This window comes from Phyllobates terribilis, unplaced genomic scaffold, assembly GCF_046119375.1.
Source record: "Phyllobates terribilis strain yellow unplaced genomic scaffold, ASM4611937v1 Scaffold_12__6_contigs__length_324123572, whole genome shotgun sequence".
In the NCBI taxonomy this organism is placed as follows: Eukaryota; Metazoa; Chordata; class Amphibia; order Anura; family Dendrobatidae; genus Phyllobates; species Phyllobates terribilis.
In genome coordinates this window covers 96,777,193-96,803,322 of record NW_027362772.1, presented here as the reverse complement: position 1 = coordinate 96,803,322, position 26,130 = coordinate 96,777,193, and the positions used below count along the sequence as shown (strand labels likewise).

At 45.9% G+C, this 26,130-nt stretch overlaps 1 protein-coding gene across 1 annotated transcript in view; it reads right to left on the bottom strand.

The window, feature by feature from the left end:
* Positions 1 to 26,130, bottom strand: part of LOC141171715 (trypsin-3-like) — a 99,684-nt gene that overhangs the window by 28,330 nt on the left and 45,224 nt on the right. The gene's annotated exons all lie outside the window — the stretch shown is intronic.

The window sequence follows — 26,130 nt, the reverse complement described above, 5'->3', positions numbered from 1 at the left end:
TGTGCTGACATCTAGCACTATATGGTGATATTACTGTGGTACTGTATGGCAGTATTATGGCTGGTGCTGATACCTAGCACTATATGGTGATATTACTGGGGTACTGTATGACAGTATTACGGCAGGTACTGACATCTAGCACTATATGGTGATATTACTGGGGTACGGTATGGCAGTATTACGGCTGTTACTGACATCTAGCACTATATGGCGATATTACTGGCGTACTGTATGGCAGTATTACAGCTGGTGCTGACATCTAGCACTATATGGCGATATTACTGGGATACTGTATGGCAGTATTACAGCTGGTGCTGACACCTAGCACTATATGGCGATATTACTGGGGTACTGTATGGCAGTATTACAGCTGGTGCTGACACCTAGCACTATATGGCGATATTACTGGGGTACTCTATGGCAGTATTACGGCAGGTACTGACATCTAGCACTATATAGCGATATTACTGGGGTACTGTATGGCAGTATTACGGCAGGTACTGACATCTAGCACTATATGGCGATATTACTGGGGTACTGTATGGCAGTATTACGGCAGGTACTGACATCTAGCACTATATGGCGATATTACTGGGGTACGGTATGGCGGTATTACGGCAGGTACTGACATCTAGCACTATATGTCGATATTACTGGGGTACGGTATGGCGTTATTACGGCAGGTACTGACATCTAACACTATATGGCGATATTACTGGGGTACGGTATGGCAGTATTACGGCAGGTACTGACATCTAGCACTATATGGTGATATTACTGGGGTACTGTATGGCAGTATTACGGCAGGTACTGACATCTAGCACTATATGGCAATATTACTGGGGTACTCTATGGCAGTATTACTGCTGGTGCTGACATCTAGCACTATATGGTGATATTACTGGGGTACTGTATGGCAGTATTACGGCAGGTACTGACATCTAGCACTATATGGTGATATTACTGGGGTACGGTATGGCAGTATTACAGCTGGTACTGACATCTAGCACTATATGGTGATATTACTGGGGTACTGTATGGCGGTATTACGGCAGGTACTGACATCTAGCACTATATGGCGATATTACTGGGGTACTGTATGGCAGTATTACGGCAGGTACTGACATCTAGCACTATATGGCGATATTACTGGGGTACTGTATGGCAGTATTACGGCAGGTCCTGACATCTAGCACTATATGGTGATATTACTGGGGTACGGTATGGCAGTATTACGGCAGGTACTGACATCTAGCACTATATGGTGATATTACTGGCGTACTGTATGACAGTATTGCGGCTGATGCTGACATCTAGCACTATATGGCGATATTACTGGGGTACTGTATGGCAGTATTACGGCAGGTACTGACATCTAGCACTATATGGTGATATTACTGGGGTACGGTATGGCGGTATTACGGCAGGTACTGACATCTAGCACTATATGGCGATATTACTGGGGTACTGTATGGCAGTATTACAGCAGGTACTGACATCTAGCACTATATGGCGATATTACTGGGGTACTGTATGGCAGTATTACGGCAGGTACTGACATCTATCACTATATGGTGATATTACTGGGGTACTGTATGGCAGTATTACGGCAGGTACTGACATCTAGCACTATATGGCGATATTACTGGGGTACGGTATGGCAGTATTACGGCAGGTACTGACATCTAGCACTATATGGCGATATTACTGGCGTACTGTATGACAGTATTGCGGCTGATGCTGACATCTAGCACTATATGGCGATATTACTGGGGTACTGTATGACAGTATTGCGGCTGATGCTGACATCTAGCACTATATGGCGATATTACTGGGGTACTGTATGGCAGTATTACGGCAGGTACTGACATCTAGCACTATAGCGATATTACTGGGGTACTGTATGGCAGTATTACAGCTGGTACTGACATCTAGCACTATATGGCGATATTACTGGCGTACTGTATGGCAGTATTACAGCTGGTACTGACATCTAGCACTATATGGCGATATTGCTGGCGTACTGTATGACAGTATTACGGCTGATGCTGACATCTAGCACTATATGGCGATTTTACTGGGGTACTGTATGGCAGTATATCAGCTTGTGCTGACATCTAGCACTATATGGCGATATTACTGGGGTACTGTATGGCAGTATTACGTCAGGTACTGACATCTAGCACTATATGGCGATATTACTGGGGTACTCTATGGCAGCATTACAGCTGGTACTGACATCTAGCACTATATCGCGATATTACTGGGATACTGTATGGGGTTTTGCTGCAGGTACTGACATCTAGTACTATATGGCGATATTACTGGGGTACTGTATGGCAGTATTACGGCAGGTACTGACATCTAGCACTATATGGCGATATTACTGGGGTACTGTATGGCAGTATTACGGCAGGTACTGACATCTAGCACTATATGGTGATATTGCTGGGGTACTGTATGGCAGTATTACGGCAGGTACTGACATCTAGCACTATATGGCGATATTACTGGCGTACTGTATGGCAGTATTACTGCTGGTGCTGACATCTAGCACTATATGGTGATATTACTGTGGTACTGTATGGCAGTATTACAGCTGGTACTGACATCTAGCACTATATGGCGATATTACTGGAGTATGGTATGGCAGTATTACGGCAGGTACTGACATCTAGCACTATATGGCGATATTACTGGGGTACTGTATGGCGGTATTATGGCTGGTGCTGACATCTAACACTATATGGCGATATTACTGGGATACTGTATGGCGGTATTGCGGCTGTTACTGATATCTAGTGCTATATGGCGATATTACTGGGGTACAGTATGGCAGTATTACGGCAGGTACTGACATCTAGCACTATATGGCGATATTACTGGGGTACTGTATGGCGGTATTACAGCTTGTGCTGACATCTAGCACTATATGGCGATATTACTGGGATACTGTATGGCAGTATTACAGCTGGTGCTGACACCTAGCACTATATGGCGATATTACTAGCGTACTGTATGACAGTATTACTGCTGGTGCTGACATCTAGCACTATATGGCGATATTACTGGGGTACTGTATGGCGGTATTATGGCTGGTGCTGACATCTAACACTATATGGCGATATTACTGGGGTACGGTATGGCAGTATTACGGCAGGTACTGACATCTAGCACTATATGGCAATATTACTGGGGTACGGTATGGCAGTATTACGGCAGGTACTGACATCTAGCACTATATGGTGATATTACTGTGGTACTCTATGGCAGTATTACTGCTGGTGCTGACATCTAGCACTATATGGTGATATTACTGGGGTACTGTATGGCAGTATTACGGCAGGTACTGACATCTATCACTATATGGTGATATTGCTGGGGTACTGTATGGCAGTATTACGGCAGGTACTGACATCTAGCACTATATGGTGATATTACTGGGGTACGGTATGGCAGTATTACAGCTGGTACTGACATCTAGCACTATATGGTGATATTACTGGGGTACGGTATGGCAGTATTACGGCAGGTACTGACATCTATCACTATATGGTGATATTGCTGGGGTACTGTATGGCAGTATTACGGCAGGTACTGACATCTATCACTATATGGTGATATTACTGGGGTACTGTATGGCAGTATTACGGCAGGTACTGACATCTAGCACTATATGGCGATATTACTGGGGTACGGTATGGCAGTATTACGGCAGGTACTGACATCTAGCACTATATGGCGATATTACTGGGGTACGGTATGGCAGTATTACAGCTGGTACTGACATCTAGCACTATATGGCGATATTACTGGGGTACTGTATGGCAGTATTACGGCAGGTACTGACATCTAGCACTATATGGTGATATTACTGGGGTACGGTATGGCAGTATTACAGCTGGTACTGACATCTAGCACTCTATGGTGATATTACTGGGGTACTGTATGGCGGTATTACGGCAGGTACTGACATCTAGCACTATATGGCGATATTACTGGGGTACTGTATGGCAGTATTACGGCAGGTACTGACATCTAGCACTATATGGCGATATTACTGGGGTACTGTATGGCAGTATTACGGCAGGTACTGACATCTATCACTATATGGTGATATTACTGGGGTACTGTATGGCAGTATTACGGCAGGTCCTGACATCTAGCACTATATGGCGATATTACTGGGGTACGGTATGGCAGTATTACGGAAGGTACTGACATCTAGCACTATATGGCGATATTACTGGCGTACTGTATGACAGTATTGCGGCTGATGCTGACATCTAGCACTATATGGCGATATTACTGGGGTACTGTATGGCAGTATTACGGCAGGTACTGACATCTAGCACTATATGGTGATATTACTGGGGTACGGTATGGCGGTATTACGGCAGGTACTGACATCTAGCACTATATGGCGATATTACTGGGGTACTGTATGGCAGTATTACGGCAGGTACTGACATCTAGCACTATATGGCGATATTACTGGGGTACTGTATGGCAGTATTACGGCAGGTACTGACATCTATCACTATATGGTGATATTACTGGGGTACTGTATGGCAGTATTACGGCAGGTACTGACATCTAGCACTATATGGCGATATTACTGGGGTACGGTATGGCAGTATTACGGCAGGTACTGACATCTAGCACTATATGGCGATATTACTGGGGTACTGTATGACAGTATTGCGGCTGATGCTGACATCTAGCACTATATGGCAATATTACTGGGGTACTGTATGACAGTATTGCGGCTGATGCTGACATCTAGCACTATATGGCGATATTACTGGGGTACTGTATGGTAGTATTACGGCAGGTACTGACATCTAGCACTATATGGCGATATTACTGGGGTACTGTATGGCGGTATTACAGCTTGTGCTGACATCTAGCACTATATGGTGATATTACTGTGGTACTGTATGGCAGTATTACAGCTGGTACTGACATCTAGCACTATATGGCGATATTACTGGCGTACTGTATGGCAGTATTACAGCTGGTACTGACATCTAGCACTATATGGCGATATTGCTGGCGTACTGTATGACAGTATTACGGCTGATGCTGACATCTAGCACTATATGGCGATATTACTGGGGTACTGTATGGCGGTATTACAGCTTGTGCTGACATCTAGCACTATATGGCGATATTACTGGGGTACTCTATGGCAGCATTACAGCTGGTACTGACATCTAGCACTATATGGCGATATTACTGGGATACTGTATGGGGTTTTGCTGCAGGTACTGACATCTAGTACTATATGGCGATATTACTGGGGTACGGTATGGCAGTATTACGGCAGGTACTGACATCTAGCACTATATGGCGATATTACTGGGGTACTGTATGGCAGTATTACGGCAGGTACTGACATCTAGCACTATATGGCGATATTACTGGGGTACGGTATGGCGGTATTACGGCAGGTACTGACATCTAACACTATATGGCGATATTACTGGGGTACAGTATGGCAGTATTACGGCAAGTACTGACATCTAGCACTATATGGTGATATTGCTGGGGTACTGTATGGCAGTATTACGGCAGGTACTGACATCTAGCACTATATGGTGATATTACTGGGGTACTGTATGGCAGTATTACGGCAGGTACTGACATCTAGCACTATATGGCGATATTACTGGAGTACGGTATGGCAGTATTACGGCAGGTACTGACATCTAGCACTATATGGCGATATTACTGGCGTACTGTATGACAGTATTGCGGCTGATGCTGACATCTAGTACTATATGGCGATATTACTGGGGTACTGTATGACAGTATTGCGGCTGATGCTGACATCTAGCACTATATGGCGATATTACTGGGGTACTGTATGGCAGTATTACGGCAGGTACTGACATCTAGCACTATATGGCGATATTACTGGGGTACTGTATGGCGGTATTACAGCTTGTGCTGACATCTAGCACTATATGGTGATATTACTGTGGTACTGTATGGCAGTATTACGGCAGGTACTGACATCTAGCACTATATGGCGATATTACTGGGGTACTGTATGGCGGTATTACAGCTTGTGCTGACATCTAGCTCTATATGGCGATATTGCTGGCGTACTGTATGACAGTATTACGGCTGATGCTGACATCTAGCACTATATGGCGATATTACTAGGCTACTGTATGGCGGTATTACAGCTTGTGCTGACATCTAGCACTATATGGCGATATTACTGGGGTACTGTATGGCAGTATTACGTCAGGTACTGACATCTAGCACTATATGGCGATATTACTGGCGTACTGTATGACAGTATTACGGCTGATGCTGACATCTAGCACTATATGGCGATATTACTGGGCTACTGTATGGCGGTATTACAGCTTGTGCTGACATCTAGCACTATATGGCGATATTACTGGGGTACTGTATGGCAGTATTACGTCAGGTACTGACATGTAGCACTATATGGCGATATTACTGGGGTACTCTATGGCAGCATTACAGCTGGTACTGACATCTAGCACTATATGGCGATATTACTGGGATACTGTATGGGGTTTTGCTGCAGGTACTGACATCTAGTACTATATGGCGATATTACTGGGGTACGGTATGGCAGTATTACGGCAGGTACTGACACCTAGCACTATATGGCGATATTACTGGGGTACTGTATGGCAGTATTACGGCAGGTACTGACATCTAGCACTATATGGCGATATTACTGGGGTACTGTATGGCAGTATTACGGCAGGTACTGACATCTAGCACTATATGGCGATATTACTGGGGTACGGTATGGCGGTATTACGGCAGGTACTGACATCTAACACTATATGGCGATATTACTGGGGTACAGTATGGCAGTATTACGGCAGGTACTGACATCTAGCACTATATGGTGATATTGCTGGGGTACTGTATGGCAGTATTACGGCAGGTACTGACATCTAGCACTATATGGTGATATTACTGGGGTACTGTATGGCAGTATTACGGCAGGTACTGACATCTAGCACTATATGGCGATATTACTGGAGGACGGTATGGCAGTATTACGGCAGGTACTGACATCTAGCACTATATGGCGATATTACTGGCGTACTGTATGACATTATTGCGGCTGATGCTGACATCTAGTACTATATGGCGATATTACTGGGGTACTGTATGACAGTATTGCGGCTGATGCTGACATCTAGCACTATATGGCGATATTACTGGGGTACTGTATGGCAGTATTACGGCAGGTACTGACATCTAGCACTATATGGCGATATTACTGGGGTACTGTATGGCGGTATTACAGCTTGTGCTGACATCTAGCACTATATGGTGATATTACTGGGGTACTGTATGGCAGTATTACAGCTGGTACTGACATCTAGCACTATATGGCGATATTACTGGGGTACTGTATGGCAGTATTACAGCTGGTACTGACATCTAGCACTATATGGCGATATTACTGGGGTACTGTATGACAGTATTACAGCTGGTACTGACATCTAGCACTATATGGTGATATTACTGGGGTACTGTATGGCAGTATTACAGCTGGTACTGACATCTAGCACTATATGGCGATATTACTGGCGTACTGTATGGCAGTATTACAGCTGGTACTGACATCTAGGATTATATGGCGATATTACTGGCATACTGTATGACAGTATTACGGCTGATGCTGACATCTAGCACTATATGGCGATATTACTAGGGTACTGTATGGCGGTATTACAGCTTGTGCTGACATCTAGCACTATATGGCGATATTACTGGGGTACGGTATGGCAGTATTACGGCAGGTACTGACACGTAGCACTATATGGCGATATTAATGGGGTACTGTATGGCAGTATTACGGCAGGTACTGACATCTATCACTATATGATGATATTACTGGGGCACTGTATGGCAGTATTACGGCAGGTACTGACATCTAGCACTATATGGCGATATTACTGGCGTACTGTATGACAGTATTGCGGCTGATGCTGACATCTAGCACTATATGGCGATATTACTGGGGTACTGTATGGCAGTATTACGGCAGGTACTGACATCTAGCACTCTATGGCGATATTACTGGGATACTGTATGGCGGTATTGCGGCTGGTACTGATATCTAGTGCTATATGGCGATATTACTGGGGTACAGTATGGCAGTATTACGGCAGGTACTGACATCTAGCACTATATGGCGATATTACTGGGGTACTGTATGGCGGTATTACAGCTTGTGCTGACATCTAGCACTATATGGCGATATTACTGTGATACTGTATGGCAGTATTACAGCTGGTGCTGACACCTAGCACTATATGGCGATATTACTGGCGTACTGTATGACAGTATTACTGCTGGTGCTGACATCTAGCACTATATGGCGATATTACTGGGGTACTGTATGGCGGTATTATGGCTGGTGCTGACGCCTAGTACTATATGGCGATATTACTGGGGTACTCTATGGCAGTATTACGGCACGTACTGACACCTAGCACTATATGGTGATATTACTGGGGTGCGGTATGGCAGTATTACGGCAGGTACTGACATCTAGCACTATATGGCGATATTACTGGGGTACTGTATGGCAGTATTACGGCAGGTACTGACATCTAGCACTATATGGCGATATTACTGGGGTACGGTATGGCGGTATTACGGCAGGTACTGACATCTAGCACTATATGGCGATATTACTGGGGTACTCTATTGCAGTATTACGGCAGGTACTGACATCTAGCACTATATGGCGATATTACTGGGGTACGGTATGGCGGTATTACGGCAGGTACTGACATCTAGCACTATATGGCGAACAAATATGTTAGGGGACAGTATAGAGACCTTGGCCGGGATTTGTTCAAAAGGAGGGATATTACGGTAACAAGAGGGCACTCACTAAGACTGGAAGAGAAAAGGTTTCAGCACCAGCATAGGAAGGGGTTCTTTACGGTAAGAGCAGTGAGAATATGGAATTCACTGAGTGAGGAGACGGTAATGTCAGATTCACTAAACCAGTTCAAGCGGGGACTGGATGCTTTTCTAGATACCAGGCAGATTTCAGCGTATACTTAAAAATAAAATAAAATAGTAGGTTGATACAGGGATTTATTCTGACTGCTGGTTTCAGAGTCGGGAGGGAATTTTTCCTCAGGTGAAGATTGGCCAAATCATTTGGGGTTTTTGCCTCCTCTGGATCAACTTTAGCAATTACAGAACTAACAGGTCGAACTTGATGGACGCAAGTCTTTATTCGGCTTTACTAACTATTACTATTACTATTACTGGGGTACGGTATGGCGTTATTACGGCAGGTACTGACATCTAACACTATATGGCGATATTACTGGGGTACGGTATGGCAGTATTACAGCAGGTACTGACATCTAGCACTATATGGCAATATTACTGGGGTACTCTATGGCAGTATTACTGCTGGTGCTGACATCTAGCACTATATGGTGATATTACTGGGGTACTGTATGGCAGTATTACGGCAGGTACTGACATCTATCACTATATGGTGATATTGCTGGGGTACTGTATGGCAGTATTACGGCAGGTACTGACATCTAGCACTATATGGTGATATTACTGGGGTACGGTATGGCAGTATTACAGCTGGTACTGACATCTAGCACTATATGGTGATATTACTGGGGTACGGTATGGCAGTATTACGGCAGGTACTGACATCTATCACTATATGGTGATATTGCTGGGGTACTGTATGGCAGTATTACGGCAGGTACTGACATCTATCACTATATGGTGATATTACTGGGGTACTGTATGGCAGTATTACGGCAGGTACTGACATCTAGCACTATATGGCGATATTACTGGGGTACGGTATGGCAGTATTACGGCAGGTACTGACATCTAGCACTATATGGTGATATTACTGGGGTACGGTATGGCAGTATTACAGCTGGTACTGACATCTAGCACTATATGGCGATATTAATGGGGTACTGTATGGCAGTATTACGGCAGGTACTGACATCTAGCACTATATGGTGATATTACTGGGATACGGTATGGCAGTATTACAGCTGGTACTGACATCTAGCACTCTATGGTGATATTACTGGGGTACTGTATGGCGGTATTATGGCAGGTACTGACATCTAGCACTATATGGCGATATTACTGGGGTACTGTATGGCAGTATTACGGCAGGTACTGACATCTAGCACTATATGGCGATATTACTGGGGTACTGTATGGCAGTATTACGGCAGGTACTGACATCTATCACTATATGGTGATATTACTGGGGTACTGTATGGCAGTATTACGGCAGGTCCTGACATCTAGCACTATATGGCGATATTACTGGGGTACGGTATGGCAGTATTACGGAAGGTACTGACATCTAGCACTATATGGCGATATTACTGGCGTACTGTATGACAGTATTGCGGCTGATGCTGACATCTAGCACTATATGGCGATATTACTGGGGTACTGTATGGCAGTATTACGGCAGGTACTGACATCTAGCACTATATGGTGATATTACTGGGGTACGGTATGGCGGTATTACGGCAGGTACTGACATCTAGCACTATATGGCGATATTACTGGGGTACTGTATGGCAGTATTACGGCAGGTACTGACATCTAGCACTATATGGCGATATTACTGGGGTACTGTATGGCAGTATTACGGCAGGTACTGACATCTAGCACTATATGGTGATATTACTGGGGTACTGTATGGCAGTATTACGGCAGGTACTGACATCTAGCACTATATGGCGATATTACTGGGGTACGGTATGGCAGTATTACGGCAGGTACTGACATCTAGCACTATATGGCGATATTACTGGCGTACTGTATGACAGTATTGCGGCTGATGCTGACATCTAGCACTATATGGCGATATTACTGGGGTACTGTATGACAGTATTGCGGCTGATGCTGACATCTAGCACTATATGGCGATATTACTGGGGTACTGTATGGCAGTATTACGGCAGGTACTGACATCTAGCACTATATGGCGATATTACTGGGGTACTGTATGGCGGTATTACAGCTTGTGCTGACATCTAGCACTATATGGTGATATTACTGTGGTACTGTATGGCAGTATTACAGCTGGTACTGACATCTAGCACTATATGGCGATATTACTGGCGTACTGTATGGCAGTATTACAGCTGGTACTGACATCTAGCACTATATGGCGATATTGCTGGCGTACTGTATGACAGTATTACGGCTGATGCTGACATCTAGCACTATATGGCGATATTACTGGGGTACTGTATGGCGGTATTACAGCTTATGCTGACATCTAGCACTATATGGCGATATTACTGGGGTACTCTATGGCAGCATTACAGCTGGTACTGACATCTAGCACTATATGGCGATATTACTGGGATACTGTATGGGGTTTTGATGCAGGTACTGACATCTAGTACTATATGGCGATATTACTGGGGTACGGTATGGCAGTATTACGGCAGGTACTGACACCTAGCACTATATGGCGATATTACTGGGGTACTGTATGGCAGTATTACGGCAGGTACTGACATCTAGCACTATATGGCGATATTACTGGGGTACTGTATGGCAGTATTACGGCAGGTACTGACATCTAGCACTATATGGCGATATTACTGGGGTACGGTATGGCGGTATTACGGCAGGTACTGACATCTAACACTATATGGCGATATTACTGGGGTACAGTATGGCAGTATTACGGCAGGTACTGACATCTAGCACTATATGGTGATATTGCTGGGGTACTGTATGGCAGTATTACGGCAGGTACTGACATCTAGCACTATATGGTGATATTACTGGGGTACTGTATGGCAGTATTACGGCAGGTACTGACATCTAGCACTATATGGCGATATTACTGGAGTACGGTATGGCAGTATTACGGCAGGTACTGACATCTAGCACTATATGGCGATATTACTGGCGTACTGTATGACATTATTGCGGCTGATGCTGACATCTAGTACTATATGGCGATATTACTGGGGTACTGTATGACAGTATTGCGGCTGATGCTGACATCTAGCACTATATGGCGATATTACTGGGGTACTGTATGGCAGTATTACGGCAGGTACTGACATCTAGCACTATATGGCGATATTACTGGGGTACTGTATGGCGGTATTACAGCTTGTGCTGACATCTAGCACTATATGGTGATATTACTGGGGTACTGTATGGCTGTATTACAGCTGGTACTGACATCTAGCACTATATGGTGATATTACTGGGGTACTGTATGGCAGTATTACAGCTGGTACTGACATCTAGGATTATATGGCGATATTACTGGCATACTGTATGACAGTATTACGGCTGATGCTGACATCTAGCACTATATGGCGATATTACTAGGGTACTGTATGGCGGTATTACAGCTTGTGCTGACATCTAGCACTGTATTGCGATATTACTGGGGTACTGTATGACAGTATTACAGCTGGTTCTGACATTTAGCACTATATGGCGATATTACTGGGGTACGGTATGGCAGTATTACGGCAGGTACTGACATCTAGCACTATATGGCGATATTACTGGCGTACTGTATGGCAGTATTACAGCTGGTACTGACATCTAGGATTATATGGCGATATTACTGGCATACTGTATGACAGTATTACGGCTGATGCTGACATCTAGCACTATATGGCGATATTAATAGGGTACTGTATGGCGGTATTACAGCTTGTGCTGACATCTAGCACTATATGGCGATATTACTGGGGTACTGTATGACAGTATTACAGCTGGTACTGACATTTAGCACTATATGGCGATATTACTGGGGTACGGTATGGCGGTATTACGGCAGGTACTGACATCTAACACTATATGGCGATATTACTGGGGTACAGTATGGCAGTATTACGGCAGGTACTGACATCTAGCACTATATGGTGATATTGCTGGGGTACTGTATGGCAGTATTACGGCAGGTACTGACATCTAGCACTATATGGTGATATTACTGGGGTACTGTATGGCAGTATTACGGCAGGTACTGACATCTAGCACTATATGGCGATATTACTGGAGTACGGTATGGCAGTATTACGGCAGGTACTGACATCTAGCACTATATGGCGATATTACTGGCGTACTGTATGACATTATTGCGGCTGATGCTGACATCTAGTACTATATGGCGATATTACTGGGGTACTGTATGACAGTATTGCGGCTGATGCTGACATCTAGCACTATATGGCGATATTACTGGGGTACTGTATGGCAGTATTACGGCAGGTACTGACATCTAGCACTATATGGCGATATTACTGGGGTACTGTATGGCGGTATTACAGCTTGTGCTGACATCTAGCACTATATGGTGATATCACTGGGGTACTGTATGGCTGTATTACAGCTGGTACTGACATCTAGCACTATATGGTGATATTACTGGGGTACTGTATGGCAGTATTACAGCTGGTACTGACATCTAGCACTATATGGCGATATTATTGGCGTACTGTATGGCAGTATTACAGCTGGTACTGACATCTAGGATTATATGGCGATATTACTGGCATACTGTATGACAGTATTACGGCTGATGCTGACATCTAGCACTATATGGCGATATTACTAGGGTACTGTATGGCGGTATTACAGCTTGTGCTGACATCTAGCACTATATGGCGATATTACTGGGGTACTGTATGACAGTATTACAGCTGGTACTGACATTTAGCACTATATGGCGATATTACTGGCGTACTGTATGGCAGTATTGCGGCTGATGCTGACATCTAGCACTGTATGGCGATATTACTGTGGTACTGTATTGCAGTATTACTGCTGGTGCTGACATCTAGCACTATATGGCGATATTACTGGGGTACTGTATGGCAGTATTACGGCAGGTACTGACATCTAGCACTATATGGCGATATTACTGGGGTACTCTATGGCAGCATTACAGCTGGTACTGACATCTAGCACTATATGGCGATATTACTGGTCTACTGTATGGCAGTATTACGGCAGGTACTGACATCTAGCACTATATGGCGATATTACTGGCGTACTGTATGGCAGTATTACAGCTGGTGTTGACATTTAGCACTATATGGCGATATTACTGGCGTACTGTATGACAGTATTACGGCTGATACTGACATCTAGCACTATATGCCGATATTACTGGGGTACTGTATGGCGGTATTACAGCTTGTGCTGACATCTAGCACTATCTGGCGATATTACTGTGGTACTGTATGGCAGTATTACGGCAGGTACTGACATCTAGCACTATATGGCGATATTACTGGGGTACTGTATGGCAGTATTACAGCTTGTGCTGACATCTAGCACTATATGGCGATATTACTGGGGTACTGTATGGCTGTATTACAGCTGGTACTGACATCTAGCACTATATGGCGATATTACTGGCGTACTGTATGGCAGTATTACAGCTGGTACTGACATCTAGCACTATATGGCGATATTATTGGCGTACTGTATGACAGTATTACGGCTGATGCTGACATCTAGCACTATATGGCGATATTACTGGGGTACTGTATGGCGGTATTACAGCTTGTGCTGACATCTAGCACTATATGGCGATATTACAGTGGTACTGTATGACAGTATTACAGCTGGTACTGACATTTAGCACTGTATGGCGATATTACTGGTCTACTGTATGGCAGTATTACGGCAGGTACTGACATCTAGCACTATATGGCGATATTACTGGGGTACTCTATGGCTGTATTACTGCTGGTACTGACATCTAGCACTATATGGTGATATTACTGGGGTACTGTATGGCGGTATTACAACTGGTACTGACATCTAGCACTATATGGCGATATTACTGGTCTACTGTATGGCAGTATTACGGCAGGTACTGACATCTAGCACTATATGGCGATATTACTGGGGTACTGTATGGCAGTATTACTGCAGGTACTGACATCTAGCACTATATGGCGATATTACTGGGGTACTGTATGGCAGTATTATGGCTGGTGCTGACATCTAGCACTATATGGCGATATTACTGGTCTACTGTATGGCAGTATTACGGCAGGTACTGACATCTAGCACTATATGGCGATATTACTGGTCTACTGTATGGCAATATTACGGCAGGTACTGACATCTAGCACTATATGGCGATATTACTGGGGTACTGTATGGTAGTATTACGGCAGGTACTGACATCTAGCACTATATGGCGATATTACTGGGGTACTGTATGGCAGTATTACGGCAGGTACTGACATCTAGCACTATATGGCGATATTACTGGTCTACTGTATGGCAGTATTACGGCAGGTACTGACATCTAGCACTATATGGCGATATTACTGTGGTACTCTATGGCAGCATTACAGCTGGTACTGACATCTAGCACTATATGGCGATATTACTGGGGTACTGTATGGCAGTATTACGGCAGGTACTGACATCTAGCACTATATGGCGATATTACTGGCGTACTGTATGAGCATTATGGCTGATGCTGACATCTAGCACTATATGGCGATATTACTGGGGTACTGTATGGCGGTATTACAGCTTGTGCTGACATCTAGCACTATATGGCGATATTACTGGGGTACTGTATGGCGGTATTACAGCTTGTGCTGACATCTAGCACTATATGGTGATATTACTGTGGTACTGTATGGCAGTATTACAGCTGGTACTGACATCTAGCACTATATGGCGATATTACTGGCGTACTGTATGGCAGTATTACAGCTGGTACTGACATCTAGCACTATATGGCGATATTACTGGCGTACTGTATGACAGTATTACGGCTAATGCTGACATCTAGCACTATATGGCGATATTACTGGGGTACTGTATGGCGGTATTACAGCTTGTGCTGACATCTAGCACTATATGGCGATATTACTGGGGTACTGTATGGCAGTATTACGTCAGGTACTGACATCTAGCACTATATGGCGATAGTACTGGGGTACTCTATGGCAGCATTACAGCTGGTACTGACATCTAGCACTATATGGCGATATTACTGGGATACTGTATGGGGTTTTGCTGCAGGTATTGACATCTAGTACTATATGGCGATATTACTGGGGTACGGTATGGCAGTATTACGGCAGGTACTGACACCTAGCACTATATGGCGATATTACTGGGGTACTGTATGGCAGTATTACGGCAGGTACTGACATCTAGCACTATATGGCGATATTACTGGGGTACTGTATGGCAGTATTACGGCAGGTACTGACATCTAGCACTATATGGCGATATTACTGGGGTACGGTATGGCGGTATTACGGCAGGTACTGACATCTAACACTATATGGCGATATTACTGGGATACAGTATGGCAGTATTACGGCAGGTACTGACATCTAGCACTATATGGTGATATTGCTGGGGTACTGTATGGCAGTATTACGGCAGGTACTGACATCTAGCACTATATGGTGATATTACTGGGGTACTGTATGGCAGTATTACGGCAGGTACTAACATCTAGCACTATATGGCGATATTACTGGAGTACGGTATGGCAGTATTACGGCAGGTACTGACATCTAGCACTATATGGCGATATTACTGGCGTACTGTATGACAGTATTGCGGCTGATGCTGACATCTAGTACTATATGGCGATATTACTGGGGTACTGTATGACAGTATTGCGGCTGATGCTGACATCTAGCACTATATGGCGATATTACTGGGGTACTGTATGGCAGTATTACGGCAGGTACTGACATCTAGCACTATATGGCGATATTACTGGGGTACTGTATGGCGGTATTACAGCTTGTGCTGACATCTAGCACTATATGGTGATATTACTGGGGTACTGTATGGCAGTATTACAGCTGGTACTGACATCTAGCAATATATGGCGATATTACTGGCGTACTGTATGGCAGTATTACAGCTGGTACTGACATCTAGGATTATATGGCGATATTACTGGGGTACTGTATGACAGTATTGCGGCTGATGCTGACATCTAGCACTATATGGCGATATTACTGGGGTACTGTATGGCAGTATTACGGCAGGTACTGACATCTAGCACTATATGGCGATATTACTGGCATACTGTATGACAGTATTACGGCTGATGCTGACATCTAGCACTATATGGCGATATTACTGGGGTACTGTATGGCGGTATTACAGCTTGTGCTGACATCTAGCACTATATGGTGATATTACTGGGGTACTGTATGGCTGTATTACAGCTAGTACTGACATCTAGCACTATATGGTGATATTACTGGGGTACTGTATGGCAGTATTACAGCTGGTACTGACATCTAGCACTATATGGCGATATTACTGGCGTACTGTATGGCAGTATTACAGCTGGTACTGACATCTAGGATTATATGGCGATATTACTGGCATACTGCATGACAGTATTACGGCTGATGCTGACATCTAGCACTATATGGCGATATTACTGGGGTACTGTATGGCGGTATTACAGCTTGTGCTGACATCTAGCACTATATGGCGATATTACTGGGGTACTGTATGACAGTATTACAGCTGGTACTGACTTTTAGCACTATATGGCGATATTACTGGCGTACTGTATGGCAGTATTGCGGCTGATGCTGACATCTAGCACTGTATGGCGATATTACTGTGGTACTGTATTGCAGTATTACTGCCTTTGCTGACATCTAGCACTATATGGCGATATTACTGGGGTACTGTATGGCAGTATTACGGCTGGTGCTGACATCTAGCACTATATGGTGATATTACTGGGGTACTGTATTGCAGTTTTACTGCTGGTGCTGACATCTAGCACTGTATGGCGATATTACTGTGGTACTGTATTGCAGTATTACTGCTGGTGCTGACATCTAGCACTATATGGCGATATTACTGGGGTACTGTATGGCAGTATTACCGCAGGTACTGACATCTAGCACTATATGGCGATAATACTGGGGTACTCTATGGCAGCATTACAGCTGGTACTGACATCTAGCACTATATGGCGATATTACTGGCGTACTGTATGGCAGTATTACAGCTGGTGTTGACATCTAGCACTATATGGCGATATTACTGGCGTACTGTATGACAGTGTTATGGCTGATGCTGACATCTAGCACTATATGCCGATATTACTGGGGTACTGTATGGCGGTATTACAGCTTGTGCTCACATATAGCACTATATGGCGATATTACAGTGGTACTGTATGACAGTATTACAGCTGGTACTGACATTTAGCACTATATGGCGATATTACTGGTCTACTGTATGGCAGTATTACGGCAGGTACTGACATCTAGCACTATATGGCGATATTACTGGGGTACTCTATGGCTGTATTACTGCTGGTACTGACATCTAGCACTATATGGTGATATTACTGGGGTACTGTATGGCGGTATTACAACTGGTACTGACATCTAGCACTATATGGCGATATTACTGGTCTACTGTATGGCAGTATTACGGCAGGTACTGACATCTAGCACTATATGGCGATATTACTGGGGTACTGTATGGCAGTATTACGGCAGGTACTGACATCTAGCACTATATGGCGATATTACTGGGGTACTGTATGGCAGTATTATGGCTGGTGCTGACATCTAGCACTATATGGCGATATTACTGGTCTACTGTATGGCAGTATTACGGCAGATACTGACATCTAGCACTATATGGCGATATTACTGGTCTACTGTATGGCAGTGTTACGGCAGGTACTGACATCTAGCACTATATGGCGATATTACTGGGGTACTGTATGGCAGTATTACGGCAGGTACTGACATCTAGCACTATATGGCGATATTACTGGGGTACTGTATGGCAGTATTACGGCAGGTACTGACATCTAGCACTATATGGCGATATTACTGGTCTACTGTATGGCAGTATTACGGCAGGTACTGACATCTAGCACTATATGGCGATATTACTGGGGTACTGTATGGCAGTATTATGGCTGGTGCTGACATCTAGCACTATGCGGTGATATTACTGGGGTACTCTATGGCAGCATTACAGCTGGTACTGACATCTAGCACTATATGGCGATATTACTGGGGTACTGTATGGCAGTATTACGGCAGGTACTGACATCTAGCACTATATGGCGATATTACTGGCGTACTGTATGAGCATTATGGCTGATGCTGACATCTAGCACTATATGGCGATATTACTGGGGTACTGTATGGCGGTATTACAGCTTGTGCTGACATCTAGCACTATATGGCGATATTACTGTGGTACTGTATGACAGTATTACAGATGGTACTGACATTTAGCACTATATGGCGATATTACTGGGGTACGGTATGGCGGTATTACGGCAGGTACTGACATCTAGCACTATATGGCGATATTACTGGGGTACTGTATGGCAGTATTACGGCAGGTACTGACATCTAGCACTATATGGCGATATTATTGGGGTACGGTATGGCGGTATTACGGCAGGTACTGACATCTAGCACTATATGGCGATATTACTGGGGTACGGTATGGCGTTATTACGGCAGGTAATGACATCTAACACTATATGGCGATATTACTGGGGTACGGTATGGCAGTATTACGGCAGGTACTGACATCTAGCACTATATGGTGATATTACTGGGGTACTGTATGGCAGTATTACGGCAGGTACTGACATCTAGCACTATATGGCGATATTACTGGGGTACTCTATGGCAGTATTACTGCTGGTGCTGACATCTAGCACTATATGGTGATATTACTGGGGTACTGTATGGCAGTATTACGGCAGCTACTGACATCTAGCACTATATGGCGATATTACTGGGGTACGGTATGGCAGTATTACGGCAGGTACTGACATCTAGCACTATATGGCGATATTACTGGCGTACTGTATGACAGTATTGCGGCTGATGCTGACATCTAGCACTATATGGCGATATTACTGGGGTACTGTATGACAGTATTACGGCAGGAACTGACATCTAGCACTATATGGTGATATTACTGGGGTACGGTATGGCAGTATTACGGCAGGTACTGACATCTATCACTATATGGTGATATTACTGGGGTACTGTATGGCAGTATTACGTCAGGTACTGACATCTAGCACTATATGGCGATATTACTGGGGTACGGTATGGCAGTATTACGGCAGGTACTGACATCTAGCACTATATGGCGATATTACTGGCGTACTGTATGACAGTATTGCGGCTGATGCTGACATCTAGCACTATATGGCGATATTACTGGGGTACTGTATGACAGTATTGCGGCTGATGCTGACATCTAGCACTATATGGCGATATTACTGGGGTACTGTATGGCAGTATTACGGCAGTTACTGACATCTAGCACTATATGGCGATATTACTGGGGTACTGTATGGCGGTATTACAGCTTTTGCTGACATCTAGCACTATATGGTGATATTACTGTGGTACTGTATGGCAGTATTACAGCTGGTACTGACATCTAGCACTATATGGCGATATTACTGGCGTACTGTATGGCAGTATTACAGCTGGTACTGACATCTAGCACTATATGGCGATATTACTGGCGTACTGTATGACAGTATTACGGCTAATGCTGACATCTAGCACTATATGGCGATATTACTGGGGTACTGTATGGCGGTATTACAGCTTGTGCTGACATCTAGCACTATATGGCGATATTACTGGGGTACTGTATGGCAGTATTACATCAGGTACTGACATCTAGCACTATATGGCGATATTACTGGGGTACTCTATGGCAGCATTACAGCTGGTACTGACATCTAGCACTATATGGCGATATTACTGGGATACTGTATGGGGTTTTGCTGCAGGTATTGACATCTAGTACTATATGGCGATATTACTGGGGTACGGTATGGCAGTATTACGGCAGGTACTGACACCTAGCACTATATGGCGATATTACTGGGGTACTGTATGGCAGTATTACGGCAGGTACTGACATCTAGCACTATATGGCGATATTACTGGGGTACTGTATGGCAGTATTACGGCAGGTACTGACATCTAGCACTATATGGCGATATTACTGGGGTACGGTATGGCGGTATTACGGCAGGTACTGACATCTAACACTATATGGCGATATTACTGGGGTACAGTATGGCAGTATTACGGCAGGTACTGACATCTAGCACTATATGGTGATATTGCTGGGGTACTGTATGGCAGTATTACGGCAGGTACTGACATCTAGCACTATATGGTGATATTACTGGGGTACTGTATGGCAGTATTACGGCAGGTACTGACATCTAGCACTATATGGCGATATTACTGGAGTACGGTATGGCAGTATTACGGCAGGTACTGACATCTAGCACTACATGGCGATATTACTGGCGTACTGTATGACAGTATTGCGGCTGATGCTGACATCTAGTACTATATGGCGATATTACTGGGGTACGGTATGGCAGTATTACGGCAGGTACTGACACCTAGCACTATATGGCGATATTACTGGGGTACGGTATGGCAGTATTACGGCAGGTACTGACACCTAGCACTATATGGCGATATTACTGGGGTACTGTATGGCAGTATTACGGCAGGTACTGACATCTAGCACTATATGGCGATATTACTGGGGTACTGTATGGCAGTATTACGGCAGGTACTGACATCTAGCACTATATGGCGATATTACTGGGGTACGGTATGGCGGTATTACGGCAGGTACTGACATCTAACACTATATGGCGATATTACTGGGGTACAGTATGGCAGTATTACGGCAGGTACTGACATCTAGCACTATATGGTGATATTGCTGGGGTACTGTATGGCAGTATTACGGCAGGTACTGACATCCAGCACTATATGGTGATATTACTGGGGTACTGTATGGCAGTATTACGGCAGGTACTGACATCTAGCACTATATGGCGATATTACTGGAGTACGGTATGGCAGTATTACGGCAGGTACTGACATCTAGCACTACATGGCGATATTACTGGCGTACTGTATGACAGTATTGCGGCTGATGCTGACATCTAGTACTATATGGCGATATTACTGGGGTACTGTATGACAGTATTGCGGCTGATGCTGACATCTAGCACTATATGGCGATATTACTGGGGTACTGTATGGCAGTATTACGGCAGGTACTGACATCTAGCACTATATGGCGATATTACTTGGGTACTGTATGGCGGTATTACAGCTTGTGCTGACTTCTAGCACTATATGGTGATATTACTGGGGTACTGTATGGCTGTATTACAGCTAGTACTGACATCTAGCACTATATGGTGATATTACTGGGGTACTGTATGGCAGTATTACAGCTGGTACTGACATCTAGCACTATATGGCGATATTACTGGCGTACTGTATGGCAGTATTACAGCTGGTACTGACATCTAGGATTATATGGCGATATTACTGGCATACTGTATGACAGTATTACGGCTTATGCTGACATCTAGCACTATATGGCGATATTACTGGGGTACTGTATGGCGGTATTACAGCTTGTGCTGACATCTAGCACTATATGGTGATATTACTGGGGTACTGTATGGCTGTATTACAGCTAGTACTGACATCTAGCACTATATGGTGATATTACTGGGGTACTGTATGGCGGTATTACAGCTGGTACTGACATCTAGCACTATATGGCGATATTACTGGCGTACTGTATGGCAGTATTACAGCTGGTACTGACATCTAGGATTATATGGCGATATTACTGGCATACTGTATGACAGTATTACGGCTGATGCTGACATCTAGCACTATATGGCGATATTACTGGGGTACTGTATGGCGGTATTACAGCTTGTGCTGACATCTAGCACTATATGGCGATATTACTGGGGTACTGTATGACAGTATTACAGCTGGTACTGACTTTTAGCACTATATGGCGATATTACTGGCGTACTGTATGGCAGTATTGCGGCTGATGCTGACATCTAGTGTGACACCCCAGGGGTCTGGTTGTCACAGTGATAGAGATATTACGTCTGAGAGCAGGTGGGAGGTCCTTTGGTCAGGGATCCTGTGCATGCCACACCTCCTGCCCAGTCTTGGGAGGGGAAGGACTTCCCCTATATAAACCTGGGGCTGAGGCAGAGTAGAAGGTTCTGAGAGGAGAAGACAGGGAGCAGAGCTGCTCTATGGGCTCTGCTCCACAGGCAGGCCCTGTCCAGGGGCCTGAGCCTGGAGTCCAGGAAGAGTAGAGACAAGAGCAGCATAGGAAGCAGCAGAGTCACAAGGAGTCAGGGGCTGGCAGCTAAAGAGCTCGCCCTGACTAAGAAGATTCTTTACCGGACCCGGAGTCCGAGGCTGTGGGGACTAACTTCTACCCAGCAGCAGAATCCGTCAGGCAGGGGATTTCAGGTCCCCTGGCCCAGAAGCCCGAAGGCCCGGTCACACGCGTGGGACCAGCACCGCCATCGTGGAGCGGAAGCCATTAGAAGGCCCCAAGTCACCGGCCATACGGGTGAGCACCACACGGTACACTCAGGGACGTGGGCTACTTACATCAGCTTCTAGCAAGGTAGCCAGAAGAGTACAGTCAGCTTGGGAGGCCTACAACTACGCCTGGCCAGGGGAGATCCCATCTGCTCAAGGACTGACCAGGCCCCGTTCGCTAGCAAGTACTCCGGGAGGGTCTATCGTTGTTACCAGTAAAGACCCTGAACGCTACCATACCGTCTCTGAGTGGTTCCTGCTACCCCCATCATCCACGTCGGCTGCCCTGAGGCCATACCCCTCCCGTTGGGGGTTATACTATCACGCTGCACCATCCTTCCACCGGCCTCAGCGGTCTGCCCTGCAGCAGCAGCCCCCTGGCTGCATTCAACGGGTGGCGTAGTCATCAACCATTTTCTACCGCTAACAGACTGCCGTCCAGTTTGACTCCCTGGGCACGGACCGGGTCACCGCCACGAGACTACAACCCTAAACAGATCCGGCTCCGGGTAAGCTCCCGCGTGCGCAACGCAGCGCGACACAGGCCCAGGGGCGCGTCAACTTTGGCGTAGTCGGCAGGATCACGTGCCCGCAACCACCGGGTACTGCGTGCCTGAAAAGCAAAGACTGTTCAAACTTACCAGTGGTGAAGATTCCCGCCATCGGTGAAAGATTCCCGCCATCCGGCGCCATCTTCAGCCTTCTTCCCGCCATCGGTGAAGTTTCCCGCCATCCGGCGCCATCTTCAGCCTTCTTCCCGCCATCCGTGGAGTTTTCCCGCCATTGGACGCCATCTTGAGGACGCCGCGCGGGAAGAAGAGGGGCGTGGACTCCGAAAGCGCGCGAGAACGGAAGCCCCGCCTCACGTCCGGACGTTGCGTAAGGTCCTGGAAGGAGCCCAGCAGACGCCGACGTCACAGGAGCGCGACGCCAGGTCCTCTACCCCGACGATTGACTGCGGAGCCGCGGCCTACGGAAGAGGATCTCCGGAAGGTAGGCCACGGTCCACTAGGGGGGAGGAGGACACCAGGAACGGACAGCAAGATGGCCGACCGGCAGCAGACTAAGCTGCCCAGCATCGGCAGTGCCCCAGTCGTCGCCGGCCCCGACCAGCGCCGGGAGAAGACGCGTGACGCAGGAGCGGTCGCGGGAGCAGGTAAGAGGAGTCTCCCTGTCCCGGACGCTGCCAGCGTCAGCCTGCTCCCGGGCCCCCTGGTGGAGCCGCCGATTCCGGGCGCTGCAGACACCGACCTGCTCCAGCCCCCGCAACAAGCCCTGCGGCCAAGCCCTCCAGCCCTGGGCACTACCACCACCAGCCCGCGCCCAGGCCCAAAGTTGCACCCTCTGACCCCGGGCGTCATCAACGGCGACCGTCTCCACGCCTGGTCGCAAGGCCTGAACTCCCCAGGTGCAAAAGGACTGTACGCCCTCCACGTTAACCAAGGAGGAGCTGCAGTACTACCAATACGAGGAAATCCAAGAGGACCCGGACGGGTCTGAAGCCTACACACAAGAAGGAGCAGGAGGATGCCGTTACTGAAGTACGGTAAAGTGGAACTGTACATAGTTACCCATAGGGGTACTTGTGTTGCTAATTAAAATATGGTCCCCGTTGGGACAAGTGTGAACTGTTCCCGTGTGTCCCCTATCCTTAACCAGGCTGAGGACTGTGAGCAGCCATCCCATCTCCCCACAGGCTGAGGACTGTGAGCAGCCAATCCTTATCCCCACTGGCCGAGGACTGAGAGCGGCCATATCTTGTAAATATTATGTGTTTCCAGTTATTTATAGGAGTCCTTGGTGGATTTACCGGGAATCCTTTGTACAGTTAGTGGAGCGTAACCCAGGATGGACTAAAAGACTGTTAAGGACTCGGGGTAGGACAGACCCCTACCTGGTTACGTCTCCCTGTTTTGGTGAAATGGACACCTTGCTCTTCAAAGACTGCACCCGGTTGCGGACATCCGTGACCATCTTATTGTGTTTCCTTATTGTATTTTATTGTTCTTTGATATACCTTGTTATATTTTTATAAAAAGTGTTTAGTCCCGGAGTACTAAATTTCACTAGGGGGGAGTGTGACACCCCAGGGGTCTGGTTGTCACAGTGATAGAGATATTACGTCTGAGAGCAGGTGGGAGGTCCTTTGGTCAGGGATCCTGTGCATGCCACACCTCCTGCCCAGTCTTGGGAGGGGAAGGACTTCCCCTATATAAACCTGGGGCTGAGGCAGAGTAGAAGGTTCTGAGAGGAGAAGACAGGGAGCAGAGCTGCTCTATGGGCTCTGCTCCACAGGCAGGCCCTGTCCAGGGGCCTGAGCCTGGAGTCCAGGAAGAGTAGAGACAAGAGCAGCATAGGAAGCAGCAGAGTCACAAGGAGTCAGGGGCTGGCAGCTAAAGAGCTCGCCCTGACTAAGAAGATTCTTTACCGGACCCGGAGTCCGAGGCTGTGGGGACTAACTTCTACCCAGCAGCAGAATCCGTCAGGCAGGGGATTTCAGGTCCCCTGGCCCAGAAGCCCGAAGGCCCGGTCACACGCGTGGGACCAGCACCGCCATCGTGGAGCGGAAGCCATTAGAAGGCCCCGAGTCACCGGCCATACGGGTGAGCACCACACGGTACACTCAGGGACGTGGGCTACTTACATCAGCTTCTAGCAA